This window comes from Macaca fascicularis, chromosome 11 (assembly GCF_037993035.2).
Source record: "Macaca fascicularis isolate 582-1 chromosome 11, T2T-MFA8v1.1".
Taxonomy (NCBI): domain Eukaryota; kingdom Metazoa; phylum Chordata; class Mammalia; order Primates; family Cercopithecidae; genus Macaca; species Macaca fascicularis.
This window is the reverse complement of record NC_088385.1, coordinates 34,921,037-34,943,179: the sequence shown is the minus strand read 5'-3', so window position 1 is coordinate 34,943,179 and position 22,143 is coordinate 34,921,037. Positions and strand designations below refer to the sequence as shown.

General features: G+C 41.2%; 1 protein-coding gene and 1 long non-coding RNA gene across 9 annotated transcripts in view; both read right to left on the bottom strand.

The window, feature by feature from the left end:
- BICD1 (BICD cargo adaptor 1) overlaps positions 1-22,143 on the bottom strand; it is a 266,893-nt gene that overhangs the window by 12,087 nt on the left and 232,663 nt on the right. The window lies entirely within an intron of this gene.
- LOC141408043 (uncharacterized) lies at positions 159-1,771 on the bottom strand. The gene is made up of 2 exons (XR_012420126.1): positions 670-1,771; positions 159-363 (listed from the first exon to the last, which is right to left on the bottom strand). It is a non-coding gene; the product is annotated as an uncharacterized lncRNA (long non-coding RNA).

Genomic DNA, 22,143 nt, shown 5'->3' with positions numbered 1-22,143 from the left:
GAGTGCAATGGCTTAATCTTAGCTCACTGCAAACTCCGCCTCCTGGGTTCAGGCGATTCTCCTGCCTCAGCCTCCACAGGAGCAGGGATTACAGGCATGTGCCACCACACCTGGCTCATTTTATATTTTTAGTAGAGATGGGGTTTCACCATATTGGTCAGGCTGGTCTCGAACTCCTGACCTCAGGTAATCCACCTGCCTCGGCCTCCCAAAGTGCCGGGATTACAGGCGTGAGCCCCTGCGCCCAGCCTCCTTATATGTTATGTAAATACTATTTAATCCACATTATCACAAATTCTGGATTTACAGCCTTAACGAGGCTCTACTGATTTTTACATTTAAAGTCTTCTATTTAAATATCACCTGTTTTGTTTTTTTTTTTTTTTTTTTTGAGACGGAGTCTCACGCTGTTGCCCAGGCTGGAGTGCAGTGGCACGATCTCGGCTCACTGCAAGCTCCACCTCCTGGGTTCACGCCATTCTCCTGCCTCAGCCTCCTGAGTAGCTGGGACTACAGGCGCCCGCCACCGCGCCCGGCTAATTTTTTGTATTTTTAGTAGAGACGGGGTTTCACTGTGGTCTCGATCTCCTGACCTTGTGATCCGCTCGCCTCGGCCTCCCAAAGTGCTGGGATTACAGGCTTGAGCCACCGCGCCCGGCCAAATATCACCTGTTTTAAAGCTAATATATTATATTATAAAAAAGCCTGCCTATATAGTTATATAATTCCAGAATTTAAAATTCAAAAAAACTGCTGATGCTTTTCCAGAAATACACTAAAACTGTTTGTGATGCAAAGCAGAATACAATATAAGGCAGGCTTGATTTTTGTTCACTCAAGAAAACATTACTGAAGGGACCCTTTTATATGGTGGGCTTTGTTGCCATCTTACTAATTAGCACATCTTAACAGGAACAAGGAGATCTGATTTTTGTTTAGTAGCTGGTGTTCAGATGATCATATGCTGTAAAAGTCTTTCAAATGTAACAAATCTGTTTTCTCAGATTGAGGAAATTCCTTTTTTAACTCTATTATCCCATTTTGCAGCATTGATTAGCTCCAGATTCCCTTTTGTAGAAACTCAGAGTCTTAAGGAATGCATTCTTTTGTCTTTTTAAAAATCTTTGCTCCTTTTGTCTTTTCCAACAGCTTTCCTGCCTATCTGAGTGGTAATTTAGGAATGTCTTAGACTAATTTGACAACTATTTTGATAAGGCCACCAGACAGGCAGTTTTTAAGTTAACCAGGTGTGCGCTGCCCTCTGATGGTGTATTTGGGTAAATGCAATGGATGTAAAAACCACTCTGGATTCCTTATGTCTTACATTGCTAGGGAAGTATAATGAAACTCTTCCAAAGCAGAGTAGTGGCCTCTGTGGAATAGCGATCCTTAGAATTAGAGTAACTAGAGTATTCAAATGGCTTACATCTTTTAAAAATATCTCATATTTGACTATTTTTGCCAATACAGTCACAGATTATTATTCATTCAAAATATAATTTATGATAAAATTCAGAAAGCAGGTGATCAGAACCACAGTGTACTCCCTTAATGAAATGCTAGAGAGGTGGTAGACATTCTTCATATTTGTAGTGAATATTACTTTTTCCTTCGTTAGAAGTAACATCATCTCTGGCTAATATTTATTTTTTTATTTTATTTTAGTTTTGAGACAAGAGTTTCGCTCTTGTTGCCCAGGCTGGAGTGCAATAGTGCAATCTCGGCTCACTGCAATCTCCACCTCCTGGGTTCATGCAATTCTCCTGCCTCAGCCTCCCGAGTAGCTGGGATTACAAGCATGCACCACCACGCCCAGCTAATTTTTCGTGTTTTTAGTAGAGATGAGGTCTCACCACGTTAGCCAGGCTGGTCTCTAACTCCTGACCTCACGTGATCCACCCGCCTTGGCCTCCCAGAGTGCTGGGATTACAGGTGTGAGCCACTGCACTCGGCCTATTTATTTAGTTTTTGAGACAGGATGTCATGCTGTTGCCTAGGTGGCTATCATAGCTCACTTCAGCATCCAATGCCTGGGCTCAAGTGATCCTCCTGCCTCAGCCTCTTGAGTGGCTGGGACTACAGGCACACACCACCACATCCTGCTAATTTTTAAAATTTTTGTAGAGATAGGGTCATGCTATTTTACCTAGGCTGATCTTGAACTCCTGGCCTCAAGCAGTCTTCCTGCCTCGGCCTCCCAAAATGTGGGGATTGCAGGTGTGAGCCACTGCTCCTAGCCAAGCTAATTATTATGATTTTGCATTTATTATTTATAAGCACTTAGCTACATGTTATCCTTAAAGAATAAAAAACAAATTTCATAGAAAAAAATGGTGATAGATTTAAAAAATTAAACTAAAATGTAGCTACATTGCTCTGACTCAATTGTCTTCTAAATCCCTGTTCTCAGGTCTACAGCCCTCCATTGTGTCAATTGTAGCCTGGCTGAGTCACGGATGTGTCTTAGCATGTACTTTGTAAAATGAAGGAGGTAGGTTGGGAGGCTGAGGAAGTCCCTTGTAGCTCTGAGATGCTGCTGGCTCTGAGTGATCTCCCCTGCTCCATCTAGGATCTATTCTGCTAGGCTCATTCTTGAAGGAACTAGGCCACTCTTGAAGGAACTTGTTGCTTTGGGAGGCATAAAAGATGACAGCTATGTGCATTAAGGAGCAGGCACTGTAGAACCCACAAAGCCATTGCTGTTTGGCCACCAGGGTTTGTCTAAACCATTCAACAGTCAAGTTACTAAACTTCTATTTTGTGTCAGAAACTGTGTTAGGCAGCAGGGGGATAAAGGTGAACAGAGAAAATGTGGTCTCTGCTTCATGGAGGAAGATAAGCATATTTAATAAGCAACTACAATGAAGTGTCATGATGGTGATGGTGATGATGATGGTGATGGTGATGATGACAGCATCTAGTACTTATTTATTGCTTACGATGTGTCAGGCACTGTATAGGCACTTAATATACATTCTCTTCTATAACCCTGTTTTATTAATCTCACTTTACGTATAAGGAAAGGGGAACTTAGGTTAAGTAACTTGACAAACTCTACTAGGAGGTAGAGGTACAATTTGAATCCAGGACTGTATGGTCCAAGGGCCGAGTTGAACTTGCAGAGTTATCACTGTATTGCCTCCTATGATAGGGAAAGTGTAGGGTGTTACAGGACCTCATAGCGGAAGTTAATTAAATTAAATTAGACTGAATCTAACTAACCATACACAACTAAATCTAATTAACATAACTAAATCTAAGAGATAAGGGAGTACTTCCTGGAGGTTGTGATATCTAGGCTGACATATAACAAAATGAATTACTCAAGTAACTTCTTTGTAACTACAAACATTCTATGGTCTTTAGTAACAGTAATAAGACATTTTTTCATAAAATTAAAGTGTTTATTTGAAATGATCAGAATGGAATTAGAAAATGCTGTACATTTATATAAGGCCACAGGCTTGAGAAATGTCATAGCACACTCAAGAGATTATGTATTTTTTTAGAGACAAGCTCTTGCTGTGTCGCCCAGGCTGTAGTGAAATGAGTTCAAGCAATCCTCCTGCCTCAATCTCGTGAGTAGATGGGACTACAAGTGTGTACCACCGTGCTCAGCTCAAGAGATTACTAATGCCTCAAGGGCAGGGATGAATATGGAATACTATAGCTCAAAGCATCTATAGGTCTGTCTTGATATGCGCAAGAAAAGTACCCTTGTATGACATTCCTCCATAAACAAGGGCCTCATGTAGAAGGAAGATAGAAAAGAAAGGGAGAAACAAGAGAGGAAACTATTTTCTGAATCAACGTGATGTAATCTTTCCTATAGACTTTACAGTTGTTATCTGTTTTAAGACAGGGTCTTGCTATGTTGCCCAGCCTGGTCTTGAACTCCTGGGTTCATGTGATGCTCTCACTTCAGCCTCTAAAACAGCTGGGTCGACAGGCTCGCACTATTCCTACATTGAGGAAAATAAGTGTTTTTGATAATATGGGAGTATATCATAGTCTCACATATATATATATTTTTATTTAACTTCTTTTTATAATCTCTCCTGCCAGAAACAAACACAGAATTTGCCATCACAGTAGGTGCTCTACAAGCCTCCACTGATTAATCCAAGATCACTATGTGTATTAACTTGCCCAAGGTCACACAGTTAGGAAGTGGCAGAACAAGGATTTAAATTTAGCCTCTTTAATGCTAAGGCTGCTTTTCTGTTCACTCCTCTGGATGCTTCTCAAGTTGACACCAGCTACTTCTAGAAAATATCAGGGTCATAGAGTCAAAGAAACAGAAGGAACTTCGCCAGAGATTTGAGATACTGATTTTAAGGCAACCAACGCTCTCAAAAACACAAAGCAAAATGAAGGGTAGACGAATGAAGATAATATTCAGTTTTTAAAAAGAGGTGGCTGAAAATATTACATTTCATTGGCAGGGAGAGAAAGTTTTGCTGTGTGGTTTTCTCTCGGGCTTCTATTATTTATAAAATTTTCAACGTAATTTAGAAAACTAACCAATTTTCTTTTGTTTTCTTTGAGACAGAGTTTCACTCTTGTCGCCCAGGCTGGAGTGCAATGGCATGATCTCGGCTCTCTGCAACCTCTGCCTCCCGGGTTCAAGGGATTCTCCTGCCTCAGCCTCTCGAGTAGCTGGGATTACAGGCATGCACCGCCATGCCTGGCTAATTTTTATAATTTTAGTAGAGACGGGGTATCGCCATGTTGGCCAGGCTGGTCTTGAACTCCTGACCTCAGGTGATCCACCTGCCTCGACCTCCCCAAGTGTTGGGATTACAGGCGTGAGCCACTGCGCCCAGCCAAACTACCAAATTTTCTAAAAGTCAATGCCTTAGGGAGTCCAGGAGCCCACTGGTGGCTGTTTGGGATGGGGAGGAGCAGCTCATGTAGGAGACAGGGAACACTTCCATGTTTTGGCTTCACACCTGGCCCAGATGGCAGTAGTGGGCACTGGTGAGCACCATGTGGGTGAAAGCCCATCTGTGGAGACCAAACCAAGCCAGGATGAGTAGTGAGGCTGCAGAGGTGGCTTCTTTGGGGCCTAAGTGCTCTGGGGCAGGCACAGCAGCAGTTATTTGTGGCAAACAGTCTCCTGTAGCATTGCTTGACCCCACCTCCTCGTTTTCCTGACTTGAGAACTAATGCATCCCTACTTTTTCATGAGATCGTACTTTCTACACCACATCTCTTTCCCTCATGACCACAAACACTTCCGGGTGCTCCACATATTCCCATGAAAACTATCTCTGTCCTGTGAGTTCTCCTCAGGCCAAGTATCCAAGTTCTTTTCTTTTCTTTCTTTCTTTTTTTTTTTTTTTTGAGATGGAGTCTCGCTCTGTTGCCCAGGCTGGAGTGAAGTGACGCGATCTTGGCTCATTGCAAACTCCGCTTCCCAGGTTCAAGTGATTCTTGTGTTTCAGCCTCCAGAGTAGCTGGGATTACAGGCATGTGCTGCCATGCCTGGCTAATTTTTGTATGTTTAGTAGAGATGGGGTTTCACCATGTTGGCCAGGCTGGTCTCAAACTCCTGGCCTCAAACGATCTACCCGCCTCGGCCTCTGAAAGTGCTGGGATTATAGGTGTGAGCCATCAGGCCCAACCCCATTTCTTCCTTTTAAGATGTGATGTCAATTTCCCTCAATCTTCTCTTGCTCTCTGACCTTGTTCCAGTTTGTGCACATCCTTCTAAAAATGAGGTGATAAGAAAGGAAATCCTGTGTGGTAAGATATGCCTGGTGAAAAGTACAGTGGCACTGTCTTGTCTCATCTGAGACATCCCAGTCCTATTAAAACAGCAGAAACCTCATGGCATTTTTGGACAGCCACATCACACTGCTATATCCATTGAGCTGGCTTTGTTTACAGATAGTGCTATCAAGTCATTCTTCCTCCATCTTACAATGCTTGGAATTCTAGCACAATATTTCGTATCCATTTAAACTTTATGTTTAAAATACATGTGAAATATTTCACCTCTTCCTATCTGATGAATATTTTGGATCCTATTCCGTCATTTAGCATTTTTTTCTCTCTCAAATCAGAAAATGTGAGAATCATGACCTTGATAGCTTTATGTAAGATTAGCAATTAATAATAAGGTCACGCTATGTGAAGATCATATTTCATAAATATAGGTCAATGAATTTGGACCCTTTGCATATATCATTCAATTACTTATGAGTCTACACAATTATATTATCCTCTAGAATTGATTTCTCATTTGTCTCAAGAATATTTTTTAAAAAATGTCTGGTTAGTTGCTTGCCCAAGTTCAGACACATTATTTTACCATTTCCCTGGTCTTATGAGATAGAGAATGTGGGTAGTCCAGTTCAAGTTATTCTTGACGAACTCACACTGGCTTTTAACAATCCCCATTCTATGGAGAGCATTTGTAACTCATCCATTTCCAGAAATTTGCCGAGGATGAGGCTCAAGTTTGTTGGTCTACAGTTTAGAGAAACTTTTCTTTTCCACTGTGTAAAAAACTGTATTTCTACATTTCTTCTTCTGACATATATAGGTACTAATCCTCTTACTTAAAAATACTCTATTTCTCCTCAGGCACCTCTTCCTCTATCTTTCATAAGTTCATGATTTTTCAGTCTCTTTCCTTCAACAAGAAAAGTGAGAAAAAAAGGGATGTGTGCTTTCTTCTTTTCCTTTCCTGTTTTGAAAATGGGCAATTCATATACTTATATATATATATATTTTTTTGAGACGGAGCCTCGCTCTGTTGCCCAGGCTGGAGTGCAGTGGCGCGATCTCGGCTCACTGCAAGCTCCGCCTCCAGGTTTCTGCCATTCTCCTGCCTCAGCCTCCCAGGTAGCTGGGACTACAGGTGCCCGCCACCTCGCCCGGCTAATTTTTTTGTATGCTTAGTAGAGATGGGGTTTCACTGTGTTAGCCAGGATGGTCTCGATCTCCTGACCTTATGATCTACCTGCCTCGGCCTCCCAAAGTGCTGGGATTATAGGTGTGAGCCACTGCGCCCAGCGCATACACACATATTTTTTTTTTTTTTTTGAGACGGAGTCTCACTCTGTCACCCAGGCTGAAGTGCAGTGTCGTGATCTCGGCTCACTGTAACCTCCGCCTCCTGGGTTCAGGCAATTCTCCCGCCTCAGCCTCCCGAGTAGCTGGGATTATAGGCATGCGCCACTACACCTAGCTACTTTTTTATATTTTTTTGGTAGAGATGGGGTTTCACCATATTGGCCAGACTGGTCTCAAACTCCTGACCTTGTGATCCGCCCACCTCGGCCTTCCTAAGTGCTGAGATTACAGGGGTGAGCCACTGCACCCGGCCTTATATTCTTAAAAATAGGCAGGAGAAATGGAAGTTGATGATATAAGGAACACGCATGCCTCTTGATGAGACTCTTAGTTATTATCTTTGCTAACTTGGTGTGCTCTTTCCAAGACTGTTTATAAAAAAGGTTTAATACATTTATTTGAACAACTGCTATCATAGAACATTGCTGCTACTATCTATTTGAAAGTAAATACATTCAAATAGATACCACTGCTATGGTTTGAATATCCCCTCCAAAATTCATGTTGACGCTTAATCTCCAACGTGGCAGTATTGAGAGGTGGAACTTTTTTTTTTTTTTTTTTTTTTTTGAGACGGAGTCTCGCTCTGTCGCCCAGGCTGGAGTGCAGTGGCGCGATCTCGGCTCACTGCAAGCTGAGAGGTGGAACTTTTTAAGAGGTGATTGGATCATATGGGTCTGCCCTCATGAATAGATAAATCCATTCGTGAATTAATGGATTAATGGGTTAATGGACTGATGGATTATGATGGGAGTGGAACTGGTGGCTTTATAAGAGGAAGACAGACCTGACTTAGCACGTCCAGCCCCCTTGCCGTGTGATGCCCTGCACCACTTTGGGACTCTGCAGAGTCCCCACCAGCAAGAAGGCTCTCGCCGTGACCTTGGACTTCTCAGCCTCCATAATTGCAAATTACAAATTCCTTTTCTTTATAAATCACCCAGTTTCAAGTATTCTGTTATAAGCAACAGAAAATGGACTAAGACAACCACTTTAGACCAAAAATCTTATAAACTTGGAGAAAACAGTCAATATTCATTAAAGACCTTTCCATAAGAACAGATGATTAACAGTAGAAAAGCAAGAACATTTAATTTTGAAAGCGTTAACTAGGAAATTGACAGAGCGTTATAAATTGTCCTAAAATTAACACTCCATAGATATGATCAAAGCAGAGAGACATCGTCTTTTAGTCCTTATGGGAAGGAAAAGATACCTCTCTTCCTTCTTTTTCCAAACCTGGCCATGTTCTCCCAAACTATTCATTAACTGAAACTTTAGGCAATGACAAAAAAGGAAGAGCAGGCAGAAGAAATGTAGAAGAAAGAAGAACGGATGAGAAATAATGGTAATATGTAATGCTTATAAAAAGTGCTATATATATATATATATTTGCAGACAATTTGCATGCAAAAGCTCTTGAATCCTTGTAAAAACTCTGAGATATATTTTATTTTTGTTTAGAAATGAGAAAGTAAGTTTATGCAAGGTCACTTTCTGTATTACCTTTTTTTTTTTTGAGATGGAGTCTCACTCTGTTGCCAGGTTGGAGTGCAGTGGTGCAATCTCGGCTCACTGCAACCTCCACCTCCCGGGTTCAAGCGATTCTCCTGCCTCAGCCTCCTGAGTGGCTGGGACTACAGGTGCACAGCACCATGCCCAGTTAATTTTTGTATTTTTAGTAGAGACAGTGTTTTGCCATGTTGGCCAGGATGGTCTACAACTCTTGACTTCCTGATCCACCTGCCTCAGCCTCCCAAAGTGCTGGGATTACAGGTGTGAGCCAATGCACCTGGCCTCTGTATGACTTTTATAATGAACAAAAGCTTTTTAGTGCCTAGAAAACTCAATTGAGGCCAGGAGCAGTGGTTCATGCCTGTAATCCCAGCACTTTGGGAAACTGAGGCTGGCAGATAGCTTCAGTTCAGGAGTTCAAGACCAGCCTGGCCAACATGGTGAAACCTCATCTCTACTAAAATAACAAAAATTCTGGCCATGGTGGTGCTTGCTTGTAGTCCCAGCTACTTAGGACGCTGAGGCATGAGAACTGCTTGAACCCAGGAGGTGGAGGTTGCAGTGAGCCGAGATTGCACCACCGTACTCCAGCCTGAGCGACAGAGCGAGACTCTGTCTCAAAACAAAAAACAAAAAACGAAAACAAACAAACAAAAATTCAACTGAGATTGGTAGCCATAATCTCCATTTTACAGACTAGAACACTGAGGATCAGAAGGGTTACGTGATCTTCTTAGGTCCCATGGAGAGAGTGGCAGAGTGAGAACTTGTGCCCAGGTTTCTGGCTGTCCACACACGCCCTTTCAGTGGAGTGGCCCATGATGTTATAGACTGAATTGTGTTCCCCTAAATTCATATACTGAAGCCTTAACTCTCAGAACCTTAGAATGCAACTGTATTTGAACACAGGACCTTTACAAGAGGTGCTTAAAGTGACACTGTTAGAGTTGGCCCTAATCCAATCTGATTGGTGTCCTTGTAAAGGAGAGAGGATTACTACATACAGAGAGACACCGGGGATGCAGTGCACAGAGGGAAGACCACGTGAGGACAGTGAGAAGGTGGCCTTCTGCAATCCAAGGAGGGAGACCTCAGGAGAAAACAGACCTGCAGACACCTCGATTTTGAACTTCGGGCCTCCAGAACTGTGAGAAAATAAACTTCTGTTGTTTAAGGCATCCAGGCTGTGGTCATGTGATGGAAGCCCCTGCATACTAACACAGTCTTTGATTCTTGCTCCAAAGTAGAAGCGGTTAGTGCTCCTTTTTACTCTGCCGAGAGTACTTCTTCGGTCTAAATAAACCAAGAACAGCCCAAATTCTCTCAAATTATTCAAAACTAAGCAATCCAAGAGTTGAATTAAAAAGTTTTAATTCAAGGAAACTCAAAGTGAAAAAGATGTATACAAAAGGCAGGAAGCACAAATTACGAAGGATAATCTGGGGCCGGGCGTGGTGGCTCACGCCTGTAATCCCAGCACTTTAGGAGGCCAAGGCAGGTGGACCACCTGAGGTCAGGAGTTCGAGACCAGCCTGGCTAACATGGTGAAACCCCATTTCTACTAAAAATACAAAAAATTAGCTGGGCGTGGTGGCGTGCGCCTGTAATCCCAGCTACTCGGGAGGCTGAGGCAGGAGAATTGCTTGAACCCGGGAGGTGGAGGTTGCAGTGAGCCGAGATGGCGCCATCACACTCCAGCTTGGGCAACAAGAGTGAAACTCCGTCTCAAAAAAAAAAAAAAAAAAGAAGGAGAATCTGCATTCGAATTTAGCGGATTCCTTCTTAGCAAAAGCACTGTAGACAGAAGTGTGAAAGTGGTCAAAACAGTGGTACTGGGGAAAACTAAACTGACGGAAGCGGAATGTGAGGAGTTGTGTTAGTAGAAAACATAAATGTCCATATACTGTGCACTGATGTGGAGATAGAAAAGTTGCACAGATATAAAAGTCTCCCACACCCAGTAATTCTGATAATAGCACAAAGGTGCTCTCCATAATCAGTTACTAACACGCTTACATGCACTGGGGTCTTAAGTGAGGGTACACCACAATAATTTCCTTGCATTTGCCAATGATACTTCTGCAGCCATTTCCTATGGCCTCTCAGCTTTCTTCTTTTATTTTTTGAGATGGAGTCTCACTCTGTCACCCAGGCTAGCGTGCAGTAGTGTGCTCTCGGCTCACTGCAACCTCTGCCTCCCAGGTTCAGGCAATCCTCCCACCTCAGCCTCCCCAGTGCCACTACGCCCAGCTTATTTTTTTTTAACTTTTTGTAGAGACAGGGTTTTGCCATGTTGCCAAGGCTGCTCTTGAACTCCTGCGCTCAAACGATTCGCTTACCTTAGCTTCCCAAAGCGCTAGGATTACAGGCATGAGCCACCACACCTAGCCCTCTTTATTCTCTATTCTCTCTCCTCTGCACTCCTCAGCTCTTCTCCATTTCAGCATGAAATTTAGAGTCCATCAGCAAGACCTCTGTCTCTCTGTTAGATTCCAGCTCCAACAACCAGTAGCTAGGGACACTGAAGAAGTGACTTAACTGTTCTGAGCCTCAGTTTTTCTGTTAAGTGAGAACATTAAATACCAATCCTGCAGGGTTCACGTGAAGATCAGGTGAGAGAATGTTTGTGAAACCATGCAGCCCTGAGTCCATCCATTAGACATGATGGACAAAGGAAAGGGAGGAATCGAACGCCCTTAAGGTTTTCAGCTTCAAGAAACAAAGTAAATGCTATTAACAATGATGAAATAAGAAAGGTCAAAATGGATCATAGGAGAAATTCATTTCAACAAGCTATTCCTCCTATCATTATATTCATCGGAAATGCTCTTGTCTATCAGACCATGCAAAGTCAAATTTCAGTCATTATTTCTGGTCACCCCAAAAGGAGGTGTCTGCTTCTTGCAGACTCCTTTAGCACTTCTCTCATCTCCTTCGGCATTTCTTTCTTTCTTTCTTTTTTTTTTTTGAGACAGAGTCTTGCTCTGTCACCCAGGAGTGCAGTGGCGTGATCTCCATCTCAGCTCACTGCAATCTTCACCTCCCAGGTTCAAGTGATTCTTATGCCTCAGCCTCCTGAGTTGCTGGGATTACACGTGCACGCTACCACACCCAGCTAATTTTTGTATTTTTAGTAGAGATGAAGTTTCACCATGTTGCCCATGCTGGTCTTGTACTCCTGACCTCAAGCAATCCGCCTGCCTCAGCCTCCCAGAGTGCTGGGATTACAGGCGTGAGCCACTGTGCCCAGCTTCCTTTGGCATTTCTTATAGAACTCTAGACCCTTGCTTCCCTTGCAGTATATCTATTCTCCCTAGCCACACCGTGCAGCTCCTTGAGAGCAGGCAGGACCCTGCCTTATAATTCTTCAATTCCCCACAACACTTTGCTAGGGAATTTATGTGGTGCAAACCACCTCCCTTAAAAAAATCCTTGGATTTATTTATTAGTATCATCAATGTCATTGTTTAATTAATTCACTTGAAGGGAGAGTTTACAATTTAGACATTCCTGTCATTGTAACAACATCTTTCTAATAAAAGGAATAAGAATGGATAAATATTATCTGATAAAGATTTTAAGGTGAATTTAGTGTTATCAGATGATCAATTCTTCTTCTTTGGTAACTGTAAGACTTTGATATATAAACCTTGAAAATAATTTTTAAATTGCCATCATTTAAGATGTGCCAGATAACATAAACAGTAAATTATTCCTCACTAAATCTACAAAATGATTAATAATGTTAGTGAATTAACAGAAAGGTTAATGGAAAGAAGCATCAAAGTACATTCTCCTTGTAGTAACAACTTGAACATTTAAACAGTCCTATGTATTCCTAAACAAATAAACTAAAAACCGCACATATAGAGAGTTTAGAAATAATAAAAAAACTGAGAAGGAAATATTATATATAAAAGAAGAAGAGCATGAGATAGAAACATTTACATAAATATTAACAGTAGCTAGAAAATTACTACTTTCGGAAATCTAATGATGAATTTAATGGTACACTGATATGAATAAAAATGGAGAGCTGTGAAGCACTGTCAGCATTTTATAATCAAACACATAAAGTTGGCTATCTCATCCCTTTTCACCAAACGTATTACATCCCGTTAAAACATTAGTTATTCTGAAAGTACCCACAGATGATAGTGTAATTTCTGACTTCTCAGGGGTGAAATCTGCTAATTTATATCACCAAACACTTCAGACATATTTACATCAGTCTTTAACACAGCAAAGTCTATGATAGCGTATGCTCTTGATAGTCAGAAACAATCATTCTTCATTAATAAATTTCCAGAGAACAAAAAGAAGGAATTGTTGAAACACATCAAAAAGTTTCAATATAGACAATGCAAAAATAAGACCTGGTGACAAATCTTAAAAAGCATCTGGCTCTTCCTTCACATAAATAACAACTGCATATAGTTCATCCCACTTCAGTGACAAGCATGAAAGTCGTCTTCAACAATGTAGAATGACAGATGCCTTGCTAAGTAGAGAGGGAGCATTTTTAGATTTTTCAGTGGTTATAGATTTGACAAAACTTTTCACCCATCTTCCCATTTGCTGTCCTGATGAATATCGGATGACTAGCTGATAAAACAAAGCAATATTCATGCAAAAATCTATTTTTATTTCAAATCTTGCAAAAGAGAAATAGAAAAATGCCCTGCAGTACAGTCAGCTTTCTGTTTCTGAACAACTTACAATTAAATCGTGAGCATGTGTGTTATCAATAGCCTATGGTAGGAAATACATGGAGGATAAATGGGGTGAGGGTAATTACATACAGTGGCACCAAGAGGTAAAAGTACATTTTGCTGCCAGATTCTTACACCAATTAAAAACCTTCAAAAAATAACCTTTTGTTTAGAAATGACCTTCTCAAGAGCAACGCCAGCTGGCACAGAGTTAACTCAAGGTGGTACGATGGTCTGTTCTTGTTAAGAAAAGTCAGTAACAGCACATATCTAATGACGACCAGCTGTACCTCCGAAATGTCAGAATTGATGCATCATCAAAAAGAAAAGAGAAATAAGTTAAACTACAACCAATAATTCACTAAAAAGATCAATTATAAAAATAGATCCCAAACAAGAAAAACATGAGACACCACTCAATGAAATGTGTTTGATCTTCTTGTTTAGTATTTTCTTCATTTCTTTTAATCATTAAAAAAATTACGCTAGAAAATATTCTGAGAGTTTCAGGGCATCTTCTTCTGTAAATCAATGGATCTGAAAATTATAGACTTTCACCAATGTCCGTTGTTTCTTGGCTTTTTTTTTTTTTTTTTCATTTTTAAGGAAACAGGAAATACTTATAACATGTAATCCACATTTTTGGTGGGAGAAACAATTCAGTTATCTCAAGTTTCAAAATGCCTTGTCTTCACAAGCAAATTAAACCATAAGTATAACTTGGTTAAAGGAAAAGCAAAATGTTTAAATACTAGATATCTTGAAAATCTAAGTTTACAGAAGATGCTTATTCATTTTCAAAGAAAAGAATAAGAATTTCCAATGACCATCTTCCTAATGTAAAAGTATTTGATTCGTAGAAATTTAACTGAAGCAAAGCTACTCAGGAACAAATCTATTAAGAAAAATAAGGTTCACCTTCAGGTTTATAGCCAACTTACCTCTTTTTGCTTTTGATGTCAAGTAGTGCATAAAAAGAGAAAAAAATTTATGTTTAACTGATTCTAATGTCAATACATAATGGCTTATTCCATAAATACCTTCTCAGAGTAAAGGACCTCAGAACTAGTCTTTTAAAAGACCCTATGGTTAGAGGTGAAGCTTGGCCAGAAGCAAACGGTAGCCCTTCCTACTTTAAATTTCTTTCTTTTCTTCTTTTTATTTTTTAGAGACTGGGTCTTGTTCTGTCACCCAGGCTGGAAAGCAGTGGCACGATCTCAGCTCACTGCAGCCTCTGACTCCCAGGCTCAAGTGATCCTCCCACCTCAGCCTCCTGAGTAGCTGGGATCATGGGTGTGCCTCACATCCCTGGCTTCTATTCTAAATGTACAATTCCAGTTCTTATGATCCAAGCTGATCACAGACTAATTTTCTCTTTGTAGTAAGACACAATCTGAAGTGCAATGAAGAACTGGGAGGCAAGGCTCAGTTTACAGCAAAAGAATGGACTAGATATGGACTAGATGATCAGCATCAGAGCAGCAAAAAGGTCCCTAAGATGAGGAAATGTGTCTCCTTAAACTAAAAAACAAAACAAACAAACAAAAAACCACCAATTTTTCTTTTTTTTGAGACGGCGTCTTACACTGTCGCCAGGCTGGAGTGCAGTGTTGCAATCTCAGCTCACTGCAACCTCAGCTTCCTGGGTTCAAATGATTCTCCTGCCTCAGCTTCCCAAGTAGCTGGGATTACAGGCACATGCCACCATGCCTGGCTAATTTTTTTGTATTTTTAGTAGAGATGGGGTTTCACCATGTTGGCCAGAATGGTCTCCATCTCTTGACCTCGTGATCCACCCGCCTCGGCCTCCCAAAAGGCTGGGATTACAGACGTGAGCTACCGCGCCTGGCCAAAAACACCAATTTTTATATTCACTAAGAACAACCTTTTTTTTTTTTTTTTTGACAGAGTCTTGCTCTGTCACCCAGGCTAGAGTGCAGTGGCACGATCTTGGCTCACTGTAACCTCCACCTCCCAGGTTCAAGCGATTCTTCTGCCTCAGCCTCCTGAGTAGCTGGGATTACAGGTGCCCGCCAGTGCGCCCGGCTAATTTTTGTATTTTTAGTAGAGACGGCGTTTCACCATCTTGGCCAGGCTGGTCTCGAACTCCTGATCTTGTGATCCACCCGCTTTGGCCTCCCAGAGTGCTGGGATTACAGGCGTGAGCCACTGCGCCTGGCCAACTTTTGTTTTTGTTTTTAAGACGGAGTCTGGCTCTGTAGTATAGGCTGGAGTGCAGCGGCGCGATATTGGCTCATTGCAACCTCCGCCTCCCGCATCCTTGTTCAAGCAATTCTCCTGCCTCAGCCTTCTGAGTAGCTGGGATTACAGGAACGCACCACCATGCCCAGATAATTTTTGTATTTTTAGTAGAGACAGGGTTTCACCATATTGGCCAGGCTGGTCTTGCACTCCTGACCTCATGATCCGCCTGCCTTGGCCTCCCAAAGTGCTGGGATTACAGGCATGAGCCACCACGCCTGGCCAAAAATAACTTTAGTTAAAATGACAGTCCTGCTGTAGATCATTATTCTGCAAAATAAATATATGTATTTTCATATAAGTCTTAAATGCAAATTTTTCTTTTCTTTTTTCTTTCTTTTTTTTGAGACAGAGTCTTGCTCTGTTGACCAGGCTGAAGTGCAGTGGGTGCCATCTCCGCTCACTGCAGCCTCCACCTCCCAGGTTCAAGCGAATTCTCCCGCCTCAGCCTCCTGAGTAGCTGAAATTACAGGCCTGTGCCACCATGCCTGGCTAATTTTTGTATTTTTAGTAGAGACAGGGTTTCACCATGTTGACAGGCTGCTCTCGAATTCCTGACTTTAAGTGATCCACCCACCTCGGCTTCCCAAAGTGCTGGGATTACAGGTGTGAGCCACCACACCCAGCCACAAAATGTTCAAGTTATAGAAGTTGGTTTTTTTTTTTAAGTAATTATTTTAAGAGTAACAATCTAATCTAGCCCTGAGAATCATCACTGACTAATTCAGTCACACAAGAGGGCCAGCACCAGAAGCGGTCCCTCAGAAGATCTCATGTGTGTACTGGGCACACTGAAGTGACATAAATCATCTATATGCCAAAAAAGAAAAAGAAAATCTCAGATCCAGTAAGACTAAAGTTAAAATAAACTTGGCTATCGCATGTACAATTCACAAAAAAACTTTAAATTTGTGGTATGGAGAGTATATCAATGACTATTATTGGCTGAGAGGTGACAAAGGACAATGAATTTAGTGGTTCCATGGCATCTTTATGACTTTACACTTTTTGAAGAAAACAAAGAATGGAATAGTCAACCATTTTGAGTTGTGCTTTTCCTTTTTCCTCTCGTACCTTTCCGGCAAAATACACTAGGGAAACTGCCAGGAAAACTGAATAAGATCAATAGACGACTAAAGAGATGGGTGTGTGAAGGACAGAACACAGAGTTATGCAAGAGGAATCCCAGAGGGTGGCAGCAATGCTTCCCTGCTCTATAATGAGTGTGGTGCACCAGGAATCTTTGCTGGTTGATGAGCTATATAAGTTTAATTACTAGGTCACTTTAAGTAGTATAGGTATAAGTGCTATGAAACTATATTTTCACTACATCATTTCTTTCTTTCTATTTATTTATGTAGGCACTGTCACCCAGGCTAGAGTGCAGTGGTGCGATCACAGCTCACTGCAGCCCCCACCTCCTGGGCTCAAGCAATTTTCCCACCTCAGCCTCCTCTGAAACTATAGGCAGCTAATTTTTGTATTTTTTGTAGAGACAGGGTTTCACCATGTTGCCCAGGTTGGTCTCGAACTCCTGGGCTCAAGTGATCCACCCACCTCGGCCTCCCAAAGTGCTGGGATTACAGGCGTGAGCCACTGCGCCCAGCTCACTACATCATTTAAAGTAAAGGAACTAGAAGGAGCAAGCCTGGGCGTTCCATGAACATTCTAACTGCACATCAGTTGAGCTATGCTCACAGCTGGAGCTCAGGCTGCCCTGCCCAGCTCCCTCAGAGCTCAGGAGAACCACTACCGCCAGATTCAGTGTGTAGAAAGGTCAATTTTCCTAACCATTTACAATGCCTCAGAGCACTTTAGGTGGCTGTCATGTTGACGGACATTCCGGAATTGTATCAGTGGTTTCCATATGCCATGTAACAATATCGGTATACTTTTAGATATCAAATCCTGCCCATTTTAAGAGAGAAATCAAAGTGTTGGCACATTGTCAGAATTCAGCAACAACTCAGGAACATCACTACTCCTTCCTGCCTTGTCTACTCAGTTCACAACACATAGTCACTTTAAATCATCAAAAAGTTTGTTTTACATATTAATGGGAATTTTCCTTTTTTTTTTTTTTTTTTGAAAAAACATTCCCTTTTCTTGGGAACTATACTATATGGTGCTGAAATATCATAACATTTATTTAGAAGCACAGATTTTACACAGTGACCTCCGGAGCCAGTCATGGACAGAATAACTTGAATTCATAGCATCAGAGAGTCTCAGACCTGGGAGATGCCCTTCCGGGATTTCTTCACTGTAGGCTCTCCTTTTACATTTATGAGGGGAAATGGACAGATAAGTAGTTGGTTAACCTAGAGACTGGCTTCCCTGGGTACCTACTGTGACTTTCTCTTAATATGTTTTCTTAGTATTCTTTGCAGATAGGAGAAGTCCCTTTGCAAGGTACAGTTTGGATATACCATCTCAGATAATGCCTTATAATCAGAGGGTTTGTTGTAATAGAGGTGGTTGTTATGTAGGTACAGTGGGGGCAAATAGTAGAATATAATAGACTGATGTCAGCAGATTGGATTAAATAGGTATGAGGACAGCATAGAAGATACTGATGCCTCTCTTCCTCTGGACTACAACAAATGGCCCTAGCTGCCCAACAGAACTCTTCTTTGCTTGCAGAGCTTTGGGATATGAAGGCAAGGCAATGTTATAGGTAGATTGTTCAGCACCCAACTCCCTGGGAAGATACCAAAGAAACTGTGGATTTGGTGTTGTAGGCTAGTGACTGCTGGTTGGTAGAATAAAGGCTATTCTCTGTCTTGAGCGTTGAGAGCACACACAGGTAGAAGGTGGTAAGATTAAAATGTATAATTGTTTTATTCTGGATTTAGACTAGTTTGTTATTACTGGGTGGAGGCTGGTCACTTCAGTGAGTCTGAGGCAGTATCTGTGATCTAGAAACGAATCCTAGAAATGTCTCTTTCAGCTTGAGTATCTGCCTGCTGAGATCTATATCTATATCTATATCTATATCTATATATATATCTCATTGTTTGGGCAGAGTCAAGAGAGGCAGACAGTTTTTGCCTGGAATGTCCTGGGCCTCATGTATGTCTCAGCCCACCCTTTCCTCCCTGTTACTCGTCTGGACACAGTCACCTTCTGGAGGCCGCTATCTTTAGCACTGTATGGGTGGACTTAGGTGAACATAAGTACGAACTAATTACTCTTGCTCTTAAATATGTAACAATTAAGAATATCAAACAAGTACTTCTTTCCTTTATGGATATATTAGAGAAAAATTGTAGTTCTTCCTCCTAAGGATTTAAATATATTAGGAACTTACAATTTCCATGGATTTAATAAAATTTTAACAAAATCTAAAAGACTTTAAAATTACATAATGATACTAAAATAGTCAATATGGATTGAAAAGTATGATCTAATATAATATACACTTTCTTGCTACAGAGTTTTTCATATTGATCTCTTCAGTAATTAAAAAGTTTCATCCTTTCATCATAGCTTATTTTGCTTACAACCCTCAGGTTTTGAATATGAAATCTTTTAAGGAGACATAATTTCTGGACAGGAATACCTGACAGAGGAGAGAACAGTAAACAATAACAAAAATAAAACAAAACAAAAACACGAACAGGACCGTGGTCACAGATGTTCTACTAAGTATTGCATTTTTGTTGACTGGGTCCAATTTGTAGCATGGAATGGTTTACTCAGTATTATCTTTATCTTCTCTCTTACTGTGGGAAGAAGGAAGACACATGAAATAATTAATCTTGAAAGACTTTGATGTGTTTTCAGTTTATATACGGTGTCGATAAATTCTGCTATTTAAAACTGGCAGGATGTATTTTAAACTTTTTAAGGCACTCTCTGCTTAAAATAAGAAACAAGGGCTTTCACAACTTGATTACAGTAATTAAAAAAGTCATTATACTGTTTTAAGAATGTTTAAGGAATATGTTTTGTTAGGATATATCTAAGTAGTTACGTTCTTATACCGACAAAGAAATCTAGTAACAAATAAGAGATGTATGAAAAAGGTATACAGGTACAAACTTTTTTTTGTTTTGTTTTATTGAGACAGAATTTTGCTCTTGTTGCCCTGGCTGGAGTGCAATGGTGTGCTCTCGGCTCACTGAAACCTCCACCTCCTGGGTTTAAGCGATTCTCCTGCCTCAGCCTCCCGAGTAGCTGGGACTACAGGCGCGTGCTACCACGACCAGCCTGATTTTTGTATTTTTAGCAGAGACGGGGTTTCACCATGTTGGCCAGGATGGTCTCAATCTCTTGACCTCGTGATCTGCCCGCCTCGGTCTCCCAAAGTGCTGGGATTACAGGCATGAGCCACCATGCCTGGCTCAAACATTTAATATATATCTATTTTAAAAAGCATTGCCACCAATCAGAGACAAAGCATAATCAGCAAAATAGCAAATGTTTGCTCCAATATTTCAGTTTAAAAGAAAAATGAGGGCCGGGCGCGGTGGCTCATGCCTGTAATCCCAGCACTTTGGGAGGCTGAGGCGAGAGGATCACCTGAGGTCAGGAGTTTGAGACCAGTCTTACCAACATGGAGAAACCCCATCTCTACTAAAAATACAAAATTAGCTGGGCATGGTGGCACATGCCTGTAATCCTAGCTAGTTGGGAGGCTGGGGCAGAAGAATTGTTTGAACCTGGAAGGCAGAGGTTGCAGTGAGCCAATATTGCGCCACTGCACTCCAGCCTGGGCAACAAGAGCGAGACTCTGTCTAAAAAAAAAAAAAAAAAGAAATAAAAAATAAAAATGAAATACATGCTATCTTAAATTTTATTTTAAAATCAGTTATTCAAATTTAGATTTCTGTGTGGAAATTCTATCTAGTAAAAACTGTTGGTAAGAAGTTCTAGAACTGCACCATCCAATACAGTAGCCCTTAGCCAAATGTAGCCGTTGAGCATTTGAAATGTGGCTAGTTCAAATCAAGATATGCTGTAAGTGCCTAATACTGAATTTCAAAGGCTGAATAAGAAAAACAGAATGTGTACGTATGTATGTATGTATGTGTGTGTGTGTGTGTGTGTGTGTGTGTGTATTTTTTTTTTTTTTTTTTTGACAGGGTCTCACTCTGTCATCCAGGCTGGAGAGAACTAGCACAGTCTTGGCTCACTGCAACCTCTGCTTCCTGGGCTCAAGGGATCCCCACACCTTGGCCTCCTGAGTAGCTGGAACTACAGGCATGCACCACCATGACTGGCTAATTTTTGTAGTTTTTGTAGAGACAGGGTTTCGCCATGATGCCCAGGCTGGTCTTGAACTCTTGGCCTCAAGGGATCCACCCACCTCAGCCTCCCAAAGTGGAATTATAGGTGTTAGCCACCTATGAATTCCATGTTGAAATGATAACATTATGGATATAGTGTGTCAGTTCAAATCTATTACTAAAATTAAGTTCACCTGTTTCTTTTTATTTATTTTTTGAAACAGGGTCTTGCTCTGTCACCCAGCCTGGAGTGCAGTTGCACGATCACGGCTCACTGCAGCCTCCATCTCCTGGGCTCAAGCAATCCTCCCATCTCAGCCTCCTGAGTAGCTGAGACTACAGGCGCATGCCACTACGCCTGGATAATCTTTTTATTTTTGGTAGAGACATGGTTTCGCCATGTTGCCCAGGCTGGTCTTGAACTCCTGGGCTCAGGTGATCCTCCATTTTGGCCTCCCAAAGTGCTGGGATTATAGGCATGAGCCATGGCGCCTGACTTCTTTTTACTTTTTCTAACATGACTACTAGACTACTAGAGAATTTAAATTTACATATGTGGTTTATATCATATTTCTATTGAATACTTCTGAATACAAACATTCTTGTAGCTGTCATTTTATCATTTGGCAAGAAATATTTCTACTGTACACAGAGAAACATTCCAAGCTTTCTTAAAGAGCTCAAGCATGTCTTCCTTCCCCTTCGTAACTTCTTCTGACTCAAAAGAAACAAAAAGATGAATGGATAGGAAAGAAGAACCCAGATACAGCAATTCAAAAAAACCCGGCAAGCATAGTGTCTGTGGTTGTGCCAATGGTATTAATACATATGTAAAATGCATATTTGTTTTTATATATGTATATATTTATATGCATTTCTTTATGTATAGAATGTTTCTGGAAAAATACACAAGGTTGGTTGGGTGGGCACAGTTGTGGCAGAAATCTACCATCTACTGTATACTTTGTACTTAAAAATTTTTGAACCATTACCTATTGAAAAATATACAGCAAGTTTAAAAATATATTTCTCAACATGTGGTTGACAATTTTGTGAATTAATATATTTTTTCTTCTTCTTTTTACTCTGTCACTCGTTGGAGTGCAGTGGCTCACTGCAGCCTTGACCTCCCCGACTCAAGCAATCCTCCCGCCTTAGCCTCCTGAGCAGCTGGGACTATGAGTGCCTGCCAGCACATCCAGCTAATTTTTAAATTTTAATGGAGAGACGAGGTCTTGCTATGTTACCCAGGCCAGTCTCGGACTCCTGGGCTCAAGCAATCGTCCTGCTTTGGCTTCTCGAAATGCTGGGGTGACAGGAATTAACATTTTTGATTTAAC